The sequence below is a fragment of the Salminus brasiliensis genome, chromosome 20, assembly GCF_030463535.1.
Source record: "Salminus brasiliensis chromosome 20, fSalBra1.hap2, whole genome shotgun sequence".
Lineage (NCBI taxonomy): Eukaryota > Metazoa > Chordata > Actinopteri > Characiformes > Bryconidae > Salminus > Salminus brasiliensis.
In genome coordinates, this window is record NC_132897.1 from 32,462,751 (window position 1) to 32,479,611 (window position 16,861).

A 16,861-nucleotide genomic window follows, 5' to 3' on the forward strand; every position below is an offset into this window, starting at 1 on the left:
GCTTACAGTATATATACACACACACACACACACACACACACACACTCCTGCCTGTTGTGCTACAATTGGCAAATTATTGAGACCTACCATTTGCTGTAGATGTCAAATCCTTCTTAATTAGACGATTAACTAGAAGACTCCGAAATCCTGAGCTTTGGTCGACTAGCAGACTCCCAAATCCAGACAGCAAAACCAGATCCAGACAGAATCTCAAATCTTGAGCTATGACAGCCTAGAAGAATCCAATATCCTGCACTGGGACTGAGTAGGAGAATCCTACTAGCCTCGCCTAGGAAAAGCCCAAAAAATCCTGCTCTGGGATTGGCTAGCAAAAGCTAGTAGAATCATGTCCAAAATGGAAAAACCAAACTCTTGCCGATTGCAGAGGTCTGCTGCAGTCATCGCTGATGGTGGAAGAATGTTCGGTCACTGCTTGGCTAAAACGCACAGCATCTGGGTCTGTCGCCATCCGACTGCCGTCAAGATATAACGCAGTATAATAAGCGCATGGCAGCCGTCAAGCGGCATTATGAAAGGTTGAGTCGCTCAGTGTTGGGTGAGCTGTGAATAACTCGCACACCCCAAAGGATTTGCTCAACATGGTGTAATGCAGTCTGAGTTATGGGTGTTTGGGTCGGTGGGTTCGCGAGCACGTCGCTAATGGGTGACCGCTCTGTGGGCTAGATTTTCAACAGAGTGCTGTTGCTGGTGTGCGTCATTTCCTACAGATGGAGAAAGCGGCCCGAGGCTAAACTGAAGAAAAGCCCCCCAGAAGAATGTAACAGTGGAACTCCACCTAGACTCCTAACTCTACATTTTCCCACCTATGTAACATGACTGACATGCAAGTCGCTATGGATATTCGCGTCAGCTAACAGCTACAAATGTCAAGGTCAGGCACATTTATTTAGAAGTACACTCTTGTGTTTGACCAATGGAGCATCATCAGACATCATAAGGGTACTGAAACACTGGTATTGTCATCATACCCATTTGCTGCCAAAGCACAGGCCTCCTGTCTCCGGGTCTCCAAGCTGTGGTGTGTACAGCAGAGGTCACTGAATGGTCACTGAAAGACTGCAGGCCAGCTCGGACTGCTCTTATGCTTCACTGCCTGCAAAAACGTAGAGAAAGTACAGCATCATGTTAAAAAGAACACTTTAGGACCAACCAGGTTTTAAGACCTCAGCCTTTCAGTGTGGCGTTCACTCATGTGTACTTTTTTTGCGTGACGGTGTGGTGTTCTGAACCAGTTATTTTTATTTCACGTTACTGCGACGATGTTCTGACGATGTGTTTTTGAACCTTTGGCCTTAAAAGACCCACTAGACAGCATCAAAAGACAGCCAGCCAACGACTCCCGCCGATTCCATTTACAGCATCTGGCAGACGCCCTTATCCGCAAACCTGGAACCCGAACCTGGAAACCTGATTTGGCTTGGGTTTGGTTCATGCTACCAAGCCTGTACACTTGGGGTCTCGTTTGGTGTTCTCTTGAACTCCGCTGCCGCTTACATGGCGGAACAGGATGTTTTGACATCAAGAGCTGCTCATTAAGAACGCCTCTTCCATAGCTTTGAAGATGATGTAATTTACACAGGAAGCGGACTGGCGAAGGAAGGGCACGGCATGAAGGAGCTGTAATTGCGGCAGAGGACGAACACAAAGGGGAGACGTACTGCTCGACGACGGCGACGACGTACAGGGTTTCATAATCAAACTGTAGGTCGCTCTGGAGTGTTGACTGGCAGGAATACTTGTGCATGTCTCGAAGGACAGCGTGTACAGTTCCATCCTTGCTATAATGAACTCCTTTCAGTATCCCCATTAATCCCCCCCCTCTCTCTCTCTCTCTCTCTCTCTCTCTCTCTCTCTCTCTCATTTTTTTTTAATACAGTGTCAGGACATTGGGACATACACAGTGGATCATCAGTTGCCGGCGACGAGGGAGAATAGGACCTCCGACAGAAGGCAAATCAAATTAAAGCAAAAATAAGAAATGACACGCTTCAAGTCCGGCACACGTGGACGGCTAATTCTGAGCTCCGTTACTGGAAAATTCCCTTTCAGTGCTAAACCACGAGAGGGCTGCTCCTCTAAGGGATCTTTTTGTTGGCCTTACGGACAGTCTGTCCCCCAACCGGGAGTTTAAAAAAAAAAAAAAAAAAAAAAAAAAAAGTCAGAGGGGACGCGGGATGGAGAGAAAGCAAGTGCGACACAAGGCGCCTCTTATAGCTCCACTCTCCCAAAGAAGCGCTGTGGCTAAATTACCACAGAGGAAAAGCTCTGAATTGGCCGTATTCACTAATCACCCTTTTCCTCCAGATCAAATGACCTCAGCGCTGCCGAGTGAATACGTCCCCACGGAGGGGTTGGCCGGGGTCCGGGTGGAAAACAGCCTTGGACGCGCCACTAATTGGGTGTCCTTTAAAATTTCCTTTGTGTCACGAGAGACAGTGCGGAAGCTAAATACAGAGAAGGGAAGAAGAGGCATGGAGGAGAGTGTGTGGAGAGAGGATGGTCTTGATGGTTCTGTTTACCACCCAGGCTTACAGGCATACACTGAATTATTGTAATTGTAATTACTGTAATTCCCGGTAAAGGGTTACAGTGGTTCCGGAGCCTACTTGGAATCACTGAGGATAAGACAGGAGTACCCCCAATACATGTTATGTTATATTGCCCCTAGGAGTGGGTGTGTGTTTTACCCTGCAGTGGACTGGTGTCCTGTCTAGGGGGTATTCCAGTATTGCGCCAAATGATTCCGGGTAGGTTCAGGGCCTGGATCTCACATGGACATGGGAAGAACGCACTGGCGCAGGGATCAGAGTTACTTGTCATGTGTGTTTTTGGCATGTGGGAGGACAACGGAGCACCTGGAGCCACCCTCCCAAATATGAACGCAGACTGTGGGTGTTGCTAGACGATTTCTTTGCCAGACTGTTGCTAAGTGGTTTATACAATATCTAAGGTGGTGGAGTTAGGTGGCTGCTATGGTGGTTTTAGGTGGTTGCTAGGGTGTTGCTCGTGTACTTTGCACTTAATTTGTATTGAACTAAAGTGATTTTGGAAGCGATGTGCGATCTTCTGGACTTGAGCTGGACGCATCAGCAAGTACAGAAGGCTGGAGGCATACATCTCAAACATCTAATACACAAACTCTCTGGGTCCTCGGGTTCTTGAATGGTAGTTTTGCAAGGTAACTCTGTGTGATGGCAAATCAGACATAAAAACCATAAAAGCTCACGGCGTTTGGACTCGCAGCCGGCTACCTAGGCTCGTATAAGTTAGCACAGGCCGTGTTCAAGCTAACCAAGGCTCCAATTGTGCTTAAATTGAGTGTTTTTGACGGTTTTCTTCAGGCACATTGTGTAGACTAGTTCATTCACAACTTCAAGAGCGTTTGTGTGCTAGCCTACTGTCGGTATTACCACCCATCACTACCCACTAGGCTTCGGAATTACCGAGCAGCGAGATATCGCAGTACCAAACAGGCTTGTGGTCTGTGTTGTGCTGTAAATCTGTGACTGAGGTCTGTGATCTCCATCCTCGACTGGCGAAAACGGAAGACCGTAGAATTAGACTTCAAACTGATGGAGGCTACGATCAGACTTGCGCTTAGTTGGTGAACTCAATTAAATATGAGCCGGAGCCTAAACCGAAACCCTCAACAGAATCAATAGACATCAACAGAATCTAATCATATGTACATGAGCTATAAGGGATCATTTAAAAAAAAAAAAAAAAAAATGACCTGAGAGAATGAACCCTAACATTTCTATGCACACATTGCTGTGTACCATGTTTTTGCCACACACACACACATACCCTCAGCATCTTTTCATGTAGCCAAATGTTAACACTGTGCTTAAGGGTAGTCATGAATTAAAATAACTTTGAAAGGGAGGCTCCCAGGCGACAGTGTGATTAAAGTCCAAAAATAGGCTTAATCTCTGTCCGGGAAAAAAAAAAATGAAAGAAAAAATAAAAAAGGCTGCCCATGAAAAATTTAATCGCCTAAAAAGACACACTCGTGGGAGCTGGCAAGAGTGAAAAGGGAGGAAAAGCAAGAAAAAAAAAAAATACTAAACAAACTTACAAACTAAAAGAAACCAAGGGTCGGCCATTCGAGCTCCTCTTACAGCACTGATATTGGTGGAAGACCTTAAACTCTGCTGAAATCTCAACCAAACACCATCACCAAGAAAATTCACCAGCATACAGAGTAACCTCAGGAGGAAACCGTCTGTAGACACCTTGCCTTCCAGCAGTTCTTCTTCTTCAAAACAAATCAAGGGTATAATCTGAGAGTTTGTCCCCCTTTGCAGCTTCTACTCTTCTGAGAAGGCTCTTCCCTAGAGGTTTAAACATGGAACCTGCTGTGTGGATCTGAATGCAGCCTCAAAAAACCTTTAGCTGAAGTTAGGTACGGGTAGAAAATGATTAGTCCTGCCACTCAGACTCAACCCAGAGGTTCTGGATGGAGCTGGATCCATGCGCTCCACAGAACACAGGTCCACTGTTCCACGGCCCAATGCTGGGAGCTTTAAACCCCAGGGCACGGACAGCCAGAGCTCCAGAGCGTCGTCCACTACGGACAAAGCTTTTCAATGGTTCCGAGAGAGCAACTGAAGGCCTGGGTCGTTAGAAAGGGTGCAGTAGTCGAGGTCATTTGCCCTGTGTTGGTACACGGCCCAAGCGAACACCTGGATGGGCCCTTCCTCTCCTACGATCCCTCAGCACGAGGCTAGACAGTGTAGGCATCTGTTATCTAGTGTATGTACTGTTCTGCCCGGTGTTTAATAAGAAGTGGTGGAGCTTTATGGGACTTGGAGGACACACCTGCTAGCCTTCACTCTCCCAGGACTAGTGGCCTGGGTTCAAGCTAATAGAGGCTTGACAGGCTAAATGTCACAGGTAGCCTATAAACATCTAGTAGGTATAGTACTAGTACATAGTCCTCACAGTCGTTGTATGGGTATACAGCAAATAAGCAATGCTAAAACATGGCAACAGTACACCAACACAGCCAGAACCATACTTTATTGGAGCATAATTTGGCAATGCAGCCCAGAATCGATCCTAAGTAGAGACGCAAGCAGGAGGAGAAGCAGAAGGAGTGATCTGGAGTGTGTGTTAGTGTGTGTGTACACAGAAGACAGTTTAGTTTGTGGAACCGGTCCCCTGGGACGTCCCACTATCCACTCCACTAACACAGCGAGTCCTCCGCACACACTGAACATCTAATGAGAACAGGCAACAGATCCCCACAGACGGACCATCACACAGACAGTCTGCACCCCACTGCACTTGTCCAACTGCCTACCAGGCCCACAGTGATCAGGCATTCATGTTAGCTGACTAGTAATGGTCATGTAATGTAATATAATATATATATATATATATATATATATATATATATATATATATATATATATATATATATATATATATATATATATATAAAAATGACATCCTGTCAGAAAACAGCATATTCAAATCAGGCTTGTTTTTGCAGCACAGTTTCCATATATGGAACCCGAACAGCACGGACGATATGAGCCCCTTAAGTCTATTTTTTATTATTTTTTTAAATAGTATTCTCTGGAAAATCCATTAGGGCAAAGCCCCTGATTATCCATGAGCATGAAATCCCATGACGGCTAATGTAGGCCTACCTTTGGGCTGCGGCTCGACATGTCATGAAAAGATGAGGTTCTGGCTTGCTGGAAACAGTCTGAAGCAGCTTGACAAATAAAAAGCTGACCAGGTCAAACAGTACAGAAGCTTGAATCAAGCTGCTGGAAGCCCAGGGAAAAAAAACATGGAGGATCAAAGGACACACGGACGGGCTGCTGGAGCGGAGACTGGTGGGATTTTCTCCAGGGTGAGGGATGAGGAACCCTTTTTAATTCCACCCTCTCTGTTGCTTTTCATCCCTCACGGACGTTTTCTCTGGCTGAAAGCTGAGAAAGCTGTAGGGCAGGACGATATGGCCAAGAAATCGCAATGTAATCTAATATAATATGATGTGATATAAGCGAGACTCCAAGTTATTGGTATTTTAAAAAAAGTAGCAAAGAATACATTTTCAATCAGAGCACTTAGTCAAGTGAGTAGCCAAATGCCCATTAGCAATGCCAGCACTCCCAATGCTAAATTCCCAAACCCGGTGGCGATCACGTGCTGTTGTTAGCAGCTGACGAAACATGGAGACATTAATACTTATATATGCCATACTATAGCAGGCCTACCATGCTATTCCAGTGACCTTGAGGTCTAATAAACATCATACTTCCACAACAATTCCAAACCTTCAATCCAGGGACTTGGAATCACCTCCAGGAAAGCTCCAGATCGGTTCCATTACTCCCCAAAAAGACGATCTAGCTGCACATGTCCTTCTCATCTCGGTGTCCCCACCACTACAGCGGGAGGTAATTGGGGTCGCGTCACTTGTCAAATACTTTAATTACTTTCTGATCCACTTCCTGCATATCGAGAAGAAAAAACAGAAAGAAGAGCATGCAGGGGACGGCTATGCGCTGACCGGTCGAGAGAGTCGGGAAGGAAAAGGTCACGCAGAGAAAATGTTTGCCATCCCCGAAGCTGCACGGGAACGGCGGCGACAGGGCGGACGTTATTAAAGCCGTGATGGGAGAGATGTAAACGAAGCTCGAATCGAAAACCGCGCCGTACGTCACCGCCCTCTCTCGCTTCACAAAGAGGTCAGCGGCGGAGATTACGAGGAAGATGATCTGAGGGATGAAAAGGAGGAGTTCTGATTGAGGAGAAGCGTTCATGGCTTTGACTTTTCCTTCAGGATGTTCTTTTGAAAAGAGGAGGAGGCTGAGGAAGAGAACCATATAGGTTTTTAATGAGGCAGTCATAATCAGATTTTCCAGCATCACCTACACACTACTACTAGTTCATCCCTGCCAGGTAGAAATGAAACCAATAGCTGAGTCTCAGCAGCTTGTTTAAAGGCCAGACGCCGAAGTCTAGTAGCTTTTTTACACAGAGACATGTCCCTGAATGTGAAATTGCTTCATAAGCACTTTTTCTTTTTGAACTAGGCTGTTTTTTTTTTCTCCCAGTGCTCTAAAAAATATGAATTTTAAACACCAGATAAAAGCTGTGTTACTAGGCACGTGTTTCTGCATTGTGGCAAATTTTATATTTTCATGTGCAGTTACTCAACCAGTACAGCTGGATCTTTCAAGCTTATTAGAGCTTATTCAGAAAATAAGGCATTATTTTAAGATATTCAACAGAAAAAATCTACAGTGGGGAAAAAAAGTATTTAGTCAGTCACCAATTGTGCAAGTTCTCCCACTTAAAAAGATGAGAGGCCTGTAATTGACATCATAGGTAGACCTCAACTATGAGAGACAAAATGAGAAAAAAAATTCTGAAAATCACATTGTCTGATTTTTAAAGAATTTATTTGCAAATAATGGTGGAAAATAAGTATTTGGTCAATAACAAAAGTTCATCTCAATACTTATATATATCAATAATGTTATATATCCTTTGTTGGCAATGACAGAGGTCAAACGTTTTCTCTAAGTCTTCACAAGGTTGGCACACACCGTTGCTGGTATGTTGGTCCATTCCTCCATGCAGATCTCCTCTAGAGCAGTGATGTTTTAGTAGTGTGTTACTGACGGTAGCCTTTGTAACGTTGGTCCCAACTTTTGGTCCCAATGACTTTGCAGGTCATTCACTAGGTCCCCCCGTGTGGTTGTGGGATTTTTGCTCACCGTTCTTGTGATCATTTTGACCCCACGGGCTGAGATCTTGCGTGGAGCCCCTGATGGAGGGAGATTAACAGTGGTCTTGTAGGTCTCCCATTTTCTGATTGTTGTTCCCACAGTAGATTTCTTCACACCAAGCTGCTTGCCTATTGCAGATTCAGTCTTCCCAGCCTGGTGCTGGTCTTTTGTTTCTGGTGTCCTTCGACAGCTCTTTGGTCTTCACCATAGTGGAGTTTGGAGTGTGACTGTTTGAGGTTGTGGGCAGGTGTCTTTTATACTGTTAACGAGTTCAAACAGGTGCCATTAATACAGGTAATGAGTGGAGGACAGAGAAGCCTCTTAAAAAGAGGTTACAGGTCTGTGACAGCCAGAAATCTTGCTTGTTTGTAGGTGACCAAATACTTATTTTCCACCATTATTTGCAAATAAATTCTTTAAAAATCAGACAATGTGATTTTCAGAATTGTTTTTCTCATTTTGTCTCTCATAGTTGAGTCTACCTATGATGTGGGAGAACTTGCACAATTGGTGACTGACTAAATACTTTTTTTTTACCCACTGTATATAGTAATAAAAAGGGGGTTATTTGACTCACGATAATTGTGGAAGAACTATTTAACCAAGCTAAGAACTTTTAAGCATCCACATGGCTACTCGGGTTGCCAGGCTTCTCTACAGAACCACTGCCTTCACTAAATTTAACCATTTTCCAACCATGCCATTCAAAACGGCACGGCAAAACCTCGCTATTCTGAGATACTACTTCAAGTTTGAGATCATACGTCGGTATTTTAAGATAGTGAGTCACATTTTCAGGAAGTTACATCAACATTTCTAGAACATAAGTCATTATTTCAATTTCCTTGACATGCTGCTGCTGCCAGAAACGTCTCTACTGGGAACTACAAAAACCACAAAAATACCCACTGCAGCTCCTGGTCCTGACTGATTCTTCCGTTCTGATAATCCTTCACATTGCAAAAATGACGGTGAGGCCATGGATGAGTGCCAACAACTAGACATGCAGACTTAATTGGTGAGAAAGACAACACCCCCCTGCCCCTGAAGCAATGGTTCACGCTCAGTGCCATAATAATGGGCCCATCAGCCCATTAACACATCATAAACACGTCTCTTAATGAGGCATGATTCATCGTTCAGCTCTGAAACCGCCCCTGAAATCAATTACTGTACTTTACTGATTACATTAGCACATAGAATTAGAACAGGCCCAACATGCCGATACAGGCCCAATACAGGCCCAACATGCTAATGAGGTGAACTAGAGGAGCTCTACAGGTTCACTCCAACAAACATACATTTGGTGCTATCCAACATGAAGAACCCTTAAACCAGGCAAAGACCCATTTAAGCATATAAATGAATCTTTGAGAGATTATAGTTACCTAGAACCACTGCCTTTACTCAAGAACCCTTGGAGAACTTCAGTTCTGACCATTTCAGCCCACTAAAAACTGACTACAGCAGAGGACGCAATGGATAATCTCCATCTACCACCTGGAAAAAGTACAGTTTGGTATTACCTGCTGAGCTCTAGTTCTAGCCCCACCATATGGCCAAATGTATATGTGGATAATGATTGTAATTACAGTCCAGCAGTGATGCAGAGGTGTTTAAAAACTCCAGCAGCATTGCTGTGTCAGCTCCACTCGTGCACTCCAGCACAACACACACTACTAACACGCCACCATCACGTCAGTCAGTGTCCCTGCAGTGCTGAGAACGACCCACCGCCCGAATACTCCCTGAGTATTACAGACCAGGAATTATATATAGAATGGACAAAAGTTCATTTTGACCAAACCAGGGGTGGTTAAAATATTCTGATATGGTTGTGTATGTTGGTTCTATTATGGTTTAAAGTTAGAGATCTAGAACCACTTTTACATGGTACTTTTTTCTCTACCAAGGTAAAAAGAAATAACGGGTCCATCAAAAGCATGAACTCAAGGTTTTGGAAGTCCAACAGTGTACCGTTCAAGGTGCAACTACACTACAACAACTAAAGGTGGTGAAGCAGTTCTGTGTACTTGTTGTGGTTCGACCAAACACAGGACTCCTGAATTCATCCTGGAATCCTAGACTCAGGGTTTGTTTGTCAGCAGGCTCCTGTTCCACTCTTTCAACCCGCAGCCTCAGTATTGACGGGGTAACATCATCCGAAAGCTCAGCTCCTCCATGACACTCACTGTCGAATCTTCCCATCTCGGTTAGTGCGAGATTGACAGGGTGTAACGCATCTGATGATAAAGCGCTCAATACAGAAGACGAGGGCTTTGCCTGAGTCAGGGCGAGGGGTTTTTAGTGAGGGGAGGGGAGGGGGGGGGGGGGTAATGTGATGGTACTATCTGTGCCTGTTTAGAGAGCTGTATCTGTTCAGTCCTGAATCAACACTGAAATCACAGTCACGACTGTCGCTGAATCTACGCTGTATTACGGGAATGGGAACGACAGCTGAAAGCTGTATACTTATGTATAAGGGGCTCGGCGGTGGCTCAACAGTAAAAGCACTGGGCTATTGATGACCAGGGGTGGGTCGACTGCACTTCCTCTCCACATCACTCCTACCGTGACGTTGGAGCTAACTGGGCAGTCGAGCTGTCCTCCAAGCACAATGGCTATCTAGCGATGCTGCATCAACAGCAGTGGCTGAATTCACATGTGTCAGAGGAGACATCTGCTAGTCTTCGCCTGTCTACTCCATATAAAAGCCGGTGTGCTGGCGGAGAACTGCGTGGCTCGACCAGTTTCTCTATTATTTTTCACTTTCAAGCATCTCCCCTACCGGTTCCTTCACCGGTGACCGAAGTAATTTATCCATACACAGGCCTGGGGGTTTGCCACACAGTGCGTGGGAGCGAACGGCAGCATCCAGAGCATGAGGGGATATATCTCTGTTCTATGACCTCCTGTCACAGCGCTGAGCGGAGTGCCTGCTAACGCGGGGCTCTAAATGTTATTTGTAGCTTTATTCTGGTGCTAATACAGGCACCACTTTCTTGGGTAACTGGACAGTGACGGTTTGTTATTTTGGCTCGGGGACAAACCACACTAAAGGGCTGAAGCTGATTCCACAAGGTCTGCAGTCTGCGTCCCTCAACCACGACAGCTGGTGCTACATAAAATGATGCAGAGCAAATATCTAAATAATGAAAGATTAATATTAATTAAGGTGACATTTGGCTTGATAACATGCACCACCTCCAGAGTCTGATAATCAGCTAAAATATCTAAGCTTTAAAATGTGTGTATATATATATATATATATAAATATTCGACCAGATCAGACGTAATAGATCAGATTAGGCAAATAAAATAAACTGGATTAGATTAGATCAGATCAAATCACAGATATGATAAACTGGATTGATCAAACTGATTAGATCCCATATGATTGATACATTAGACTACATTAGACTACAGGCAGATGGATTAGTTCAGATCGAAAATGACCAGATTAGTTCAGACACAAATTTGATTGGACAGCATCTGAGAAATACATCTGATTAGGTTGGATTGGAACAGATTAGATTGATTAGATTAAAAGGGGCAGACAGACAGACAGATGAAAGATGCCTGGGGTAAAATCAGAGGGTATACAGGCATATCTGGGAGGGTACCCTGCTTTTCTCTGTGGCAGTATCTTCAAGGGTACCAAACCACCTCTGGGATGGTACCCTTGAAGGTACTGCCACAGTGTAAAGCAGGGTAACAATGTCAGAGGTGATTTGGTATAGGTAAATGACAGTCAGACACTGATGTACACTTCTGAGGCAGATTTGGTGCTCAGGAGCAGTCTTGAGACTTTTCAAGGGAAACCCATCATCCATCAGACAGGGCATTACAGATTTACTAGCTGAAACTCAAAGTGATCCTGGGAATTAACTGCAACCTTAAGTAAACCACGTTAAATCCTCAAAGAAAGGTCAAACATGAGGCAGGAGAAACAAAGTAGGATCATATTTGGTTGGATCTTTCTCCTTTGGGGTGAAAACCCCAAGTCTTCAAGAACTCAGCTCTTTATAGGCCAGCATAGACCATGTTAAATCACTACAGGTTTCCATTTTTGCAAAGAAAATTCCTAAATGGAAGTGCAAGAACTCAAATTATATCAGTGTCCAATTACTTTAGCCTGCACTTTACATCAAGGGTTACGGTCATAACAGCTCGAGGGCTGAAGACTCACCACAGCCAGTGTTTAACGGTTAACACAGCAACAGAAGAGATCGCTTACAGCCCCGCACTCTCCAGTCATTCCCCAGGGCCACCGCTGTACTCGGACACATAGTCACGAGCTCCGACAAAGCTCACTACTGCAGAGCAAGGACGTCCATTCACAAGTGTGGACACCGTCTGCTGGCCTCAGAGAGTGAGTGCTAGGATGGCTGCAAACATCCATACAACCTGTAGTGATTACCTTTTACACCAAAGACCATCGCATGAGCCCATAGGACGGACAGTCGGCTGGAGAAGGGATTGCGTCCTCGTAGTGAGCGCACGCTCGGTGGCAGCAGGGGGTCTCGCAGAATTATACACAAGCAGGGCTGCGCTCGACAGCTCTTCAGCGCTTCAAAGACACTGACGCAGAGACAAAACACGGATTAGAAGATCTGGTGTGCACCACAGCTTCAAAAGACAAGGCTGCTTTATGTCCAGGACATACTGCAGAGGACGACCAAAGCGGGTACTTCATCTGTCTCTCTCTCTCTCTCTCTCTCATACAGGTTTGTATTCCTGTCATTCCGGGGTCTTCCCATTGCCATCTGTGTTACCAGAGATGCTACCACCCAGCCAACATGCTCATGGTTAGCATAGCTAGTTGGGTTCCAGGTGGGCTTGTATGGGTGTGGTTAATGAGACCCAGTTGGGCCTCCCAACTGGATCACAACGTTACTACCCACTGAACCCTTCCTGGTCACATCACTGACCCAGTTGGGCATCCATATGTGGGGCAAACACATGGAACCTATGGGCAGAACCTTCTGGTTCCCAGGTGGGCCACACATGCAGACCCCATATGGGCCTGTTATCTGGTCAGTGGTGAAAGGGTGAAGGCTAGGAAGGGCTTATTTTCTACTGGAGTTCGACACGTTTGGAGGAGGACACTAATACTACTTCTGCTACACCAGCATTGGATGCCATCGCAGGGAGAAAGGGAGGGCCATCCTAACTATCCAGAGAGAGCGAGGTCAACTGTGCTCGCCAGTCGAAACTGTACCTGCCCACATGTTGTTCTTGCCAGTTGTGTTCTGTCACATTTATACACCTCCCAGTGTTTTTTTTCACAACACTTGTAGTATAGTGATCCCCTGACGCTGATCAGTGATGTAATGCAGCACACAGCAGGTTCCCAACATCAGCGTTCCCTACAGCTTCTAATTCAAGACATCATAACAAGGTCAGTTCGACTGAAGGCGCTGAGCCATTCGAAATCGATGGGATTTCCATGAGTGCTGACTGCCTGCCGTAACCCCGCTCTACCCCATAAACAATGTATGAATTCTGCATCAGCACACCAACGCCACAGGAGCCTCCTTTTAAGCATGCACTGCTCGTCAGCTACATCAGCCACGTAGACCCAGCGCAAAACTAAAACACGCCAAACCTCGGACTCTCGGAACTGTAAATGACCTTAAATCATTACTTTAACTCAAACTGAAAGCAACTCTCCAGTGCCACAGGTCCCCACAGAGGGCTAAATACACACACACAGACACATGGGGTGGATTAGCAGGTGCTCTCTAGGGTGCACGAGGCACAAACAAGATTTTTGCCCTTGGATCGCGTGCAACCAGAGATTCCCCACCCCCGGCTCAGCTCATCCAGCATGATGAAATCAATCCCCGCTCCCATGATACCGACCCCGCCTCCCTCTCTCTCTCTCGCTCTACCACCCTGCTATCATTTCCTCCATCTCTCGTTCCCTCTCTCAGTCACCCTGTCAATTCATCTCCCTGTCAGTCTTGCCTCTTTCACTCTTCTGTCATCACCTCTTCTATCTCCACTAGCATCAAGCTACCCTCTCTCTTTTCACCCCTTGCCTCTGCCTCTGCCATAATCTCGTTTTACTCATCTCTCCCTCGCTCTTTCACGATCGCCTGCTTACATCCTTATTCTTTCCATCCCGAAATCCCCCCCCACCCATCGCTCGTCATCCCAATTATCCTTCCTTTCCTGTTATCACTTGAACGCCATCTTTCTCAACCCGCTCCCACCGAACCACTCTCTTTACTCTTACTTCCTCTCTTCCCCGCCTCGCTTCCCTGTCTTTCGCTCATAATCTCGCTTTGCTCCTTCTTTACCATCTGTTCCTCTTCATCACTCCCTAATCGCCCTTCCCCTCCTTCCCACAGCCTATGTCCTCTTTACCATCTTCTCTCTCGCCTCGTCTCGTCTCTTCCAAACCCTCCCATTCTCTGGAATGTCTCCGGCTCTGCTTCTCTTTATCCCCTTAATCCCATCCACACTTACACCTCCATCTTCCTCTCTCTCCTCTTCACCACCTCCCCTTGTTCCCCTCTCGTTTGGAGCGCACCAGAGTTCAAATGGTATTCACACTCACTCGAATGAACCGCTCCGACCAAGCAATCGCCCTAACTCTCTCTTATTTAGCAGGACCGTCCACAAGGGGGCGTCATTAGTATTCAATTAGTTTTTGGTGCTTCACGTTAATGACATTGTGGCCTTGTTGCACTCTTAAAGAATAAGGTACCAAAAATGGGTCCACAACAACTACTGGCTCCCTTTTCAAAGTTTAGTACAGCTTCTGGGAGGCAGAGGCGGTACTTCTACAGTGCGGTACTACCCCCAATGTACCCTTTTTGAGAGCATACTGCTCGCCCTCTCTCCCCTCCTTCTCTTCCGTGCTCGACCTCTTCCTCGTCCCTTTCTCGCCTCCGCGTTCTGTCTGCATTCCACCATTTCTCTCTCCCTCACGTCTTCCTCTCTCTGTCCCGCGATTACTCGACACACAGCAGGCGAGGCCTCCCGCTGGGACTGTGCGGATGGATGAGCAACTGTCTGATGGTTGGAGAGGTACTTCCTATTCTCTCTCTCTCCCTTCTTCCTCTGGAAATAAATGATGCTCCCTGTACCCCATCTCTGTGCTCTGCTCCCCCCCTCCCCCCCTGCCACCCAACACACCGCCATAAACTGCTGTGAATAAACACTGCAGTGTTTCCTTCAGGTCGCAGCGCCAAGCTGTGTGTTTGAGCACAGAGGCAGAGAAGGTACAGGCATTAGCATGCTGGTGGATCAATACTGCACGTTGTGGGACTTCGTGGGTACCATTACAGAACCCTCTGTCTCTCTCTCCGCTCCCGCCTCCCTCCCAGTTTCAGCCTCCTTCGTTTCTTTACATTGTCCCCTAATCACTATTCCCCAAGTTGAATAACTATACAGAACACGATTACAGAATAGAGAAACAGTCCCGTAATCACTATTCCCTGGACTGTACAGCAGGATACTATTATAGTTATTAATATTAATATACTATTATAGAGAACAGAAATGGGCTTAAGCACTATTCCCTACTCTGGAAAACCAGGAGCACTACACAGGATACTATTATAGCTATAGGGGGACAGAAATGGGCTTAAGCACTATTCCCTACATTGGAAAACCAGGAGCACTATACAGGATACTATTATAGTTATAGGGGAACATAAATGGGCTTAAGCACTATTCCCTACATTGGAAAACCAGGAGCACTACGCAGGATACTATTATAGTTATAGGGGAACAGAAATGGGCTTAAGCACTATTCCCTACATTGGAAAACCAGGAGCACTACACAGGATACTATTATAGTTATAGGGGAACAGAAATGGGCTTAAGCACTATTCCCTACATTGGAAAACCAGGAGCACTACACAGGATACTATTATAGTTATAGAAGAACAGAAATGGGCTTAAGCACTATTCCCTACTCTGGAAAACCAGGAGCACTACACAGGATACTATTATAGTTATAGGGGAACATAAATGGGCTTAAGCACTATTCCCTACTCTGGAAAACCAGGAGCACTACGCAGGATACTATTATAGTTATGGGGAACAGAAATGGGCTTAAGCACTATTCCCTACTCTGGAAAACCAGGAGCACTACGCAGGATACTATTATAGTTATAGGGGAACAGAAATGGGCTTAAGCACTATTCCCTACTCTGGAAAACCAGGAGCACTACACAGGATACTATTATAGTTATAGGGGAACATAAATGGGCTTAAGCACTATTCCCTACATTGGAAAACCAGGAGCACTACACAGGATACTATTATAGTTATAGGGGAACAGAAATGGGCTTAAGCACTATTCCCTACTCTGGAAAACCAGGAGCACTACGCAGGATACTATTATAGTTATAGGGGAACAGAAATGGGCTTAAGCACTATTCCCTACTCTGGAAAACCAGGAGCACTACACAGGATACTATTATAGTTATAGGGGAACAGAAATGGGCTTAAGCACTATTCCCTACATTGGAAAACCAGGAGCACTACACAGGATACTATTATAGTTATAGGGGAACAGAAATGGGCTTAAGCACTATTCCCTACATTGGAAAACCAGGAGCACTACACAGGATACTATTATAGTTATAGGGGAACAGAAATGGGCTTAAGCACTATTCCCTACATTGGAAAACCAGGAGCACTACACAGGATACTATTATAGTTATAGGGGAACAGAAATGGGCTTAAGCACTATTCCCTACATTGGAAAACCAGGAGCACTACACAGGATACTATTATAGTTATAGGGGAACAGAAATGGGCTTAAGCACTATTCCCTACATTGGAAAACCAGGAGCACTACACAGGATACTATTATAGTTATAGGGGAACAGAAATGGGCTTAAGCACTATTCCCTACATTGGAAAACCAGGAGCACTACGCAGGATACTATTATAGTTATAGGGGAACAGAAATGGGCTTAAGCACTATTCCCTACTCTGGAAAACCAGGAGCACTACGCAGGATACTATTATAGTTATAGGGGAACAGAAATGGGCTTAAGCACTATTCCCTACTCTGGAAAACCAGGAGCACTACGCAGGATACTATTATAGTTATAGGGGAA

The 16,861-nt window shown here is 45.5% G+C and overlaps 1 protein-coding gene across 13 annotated transcripts in view; it reads right to left on the bottom strand.

Annotated features, from left to right (window-relative positions):
• Positions 1-16,861, bottom strand: part of arvcfb (ARVCF delta catenin family member b) — a 225,530-nt gene that overhangs the window by 195,330 nt on the left and 13,339 nt on the right. For 9 of the 13 annotated variants that reach the window (XM_072665133.1, XM_072665135.1, XM_072665141.1 and 6 more), the window contains one exon: positions 990-1,114. The exons of the other annotated variants lie outside the window; for them this stretch is intronic. The gene's annotated coding sequence lies outside the window, so the exon portion shown is untranslated. The remainder of the gene's footprint in view (positions 1-989; positions 1,115-16,861) is intronic. 13 annotated transcript variants of the gene reach the window in all.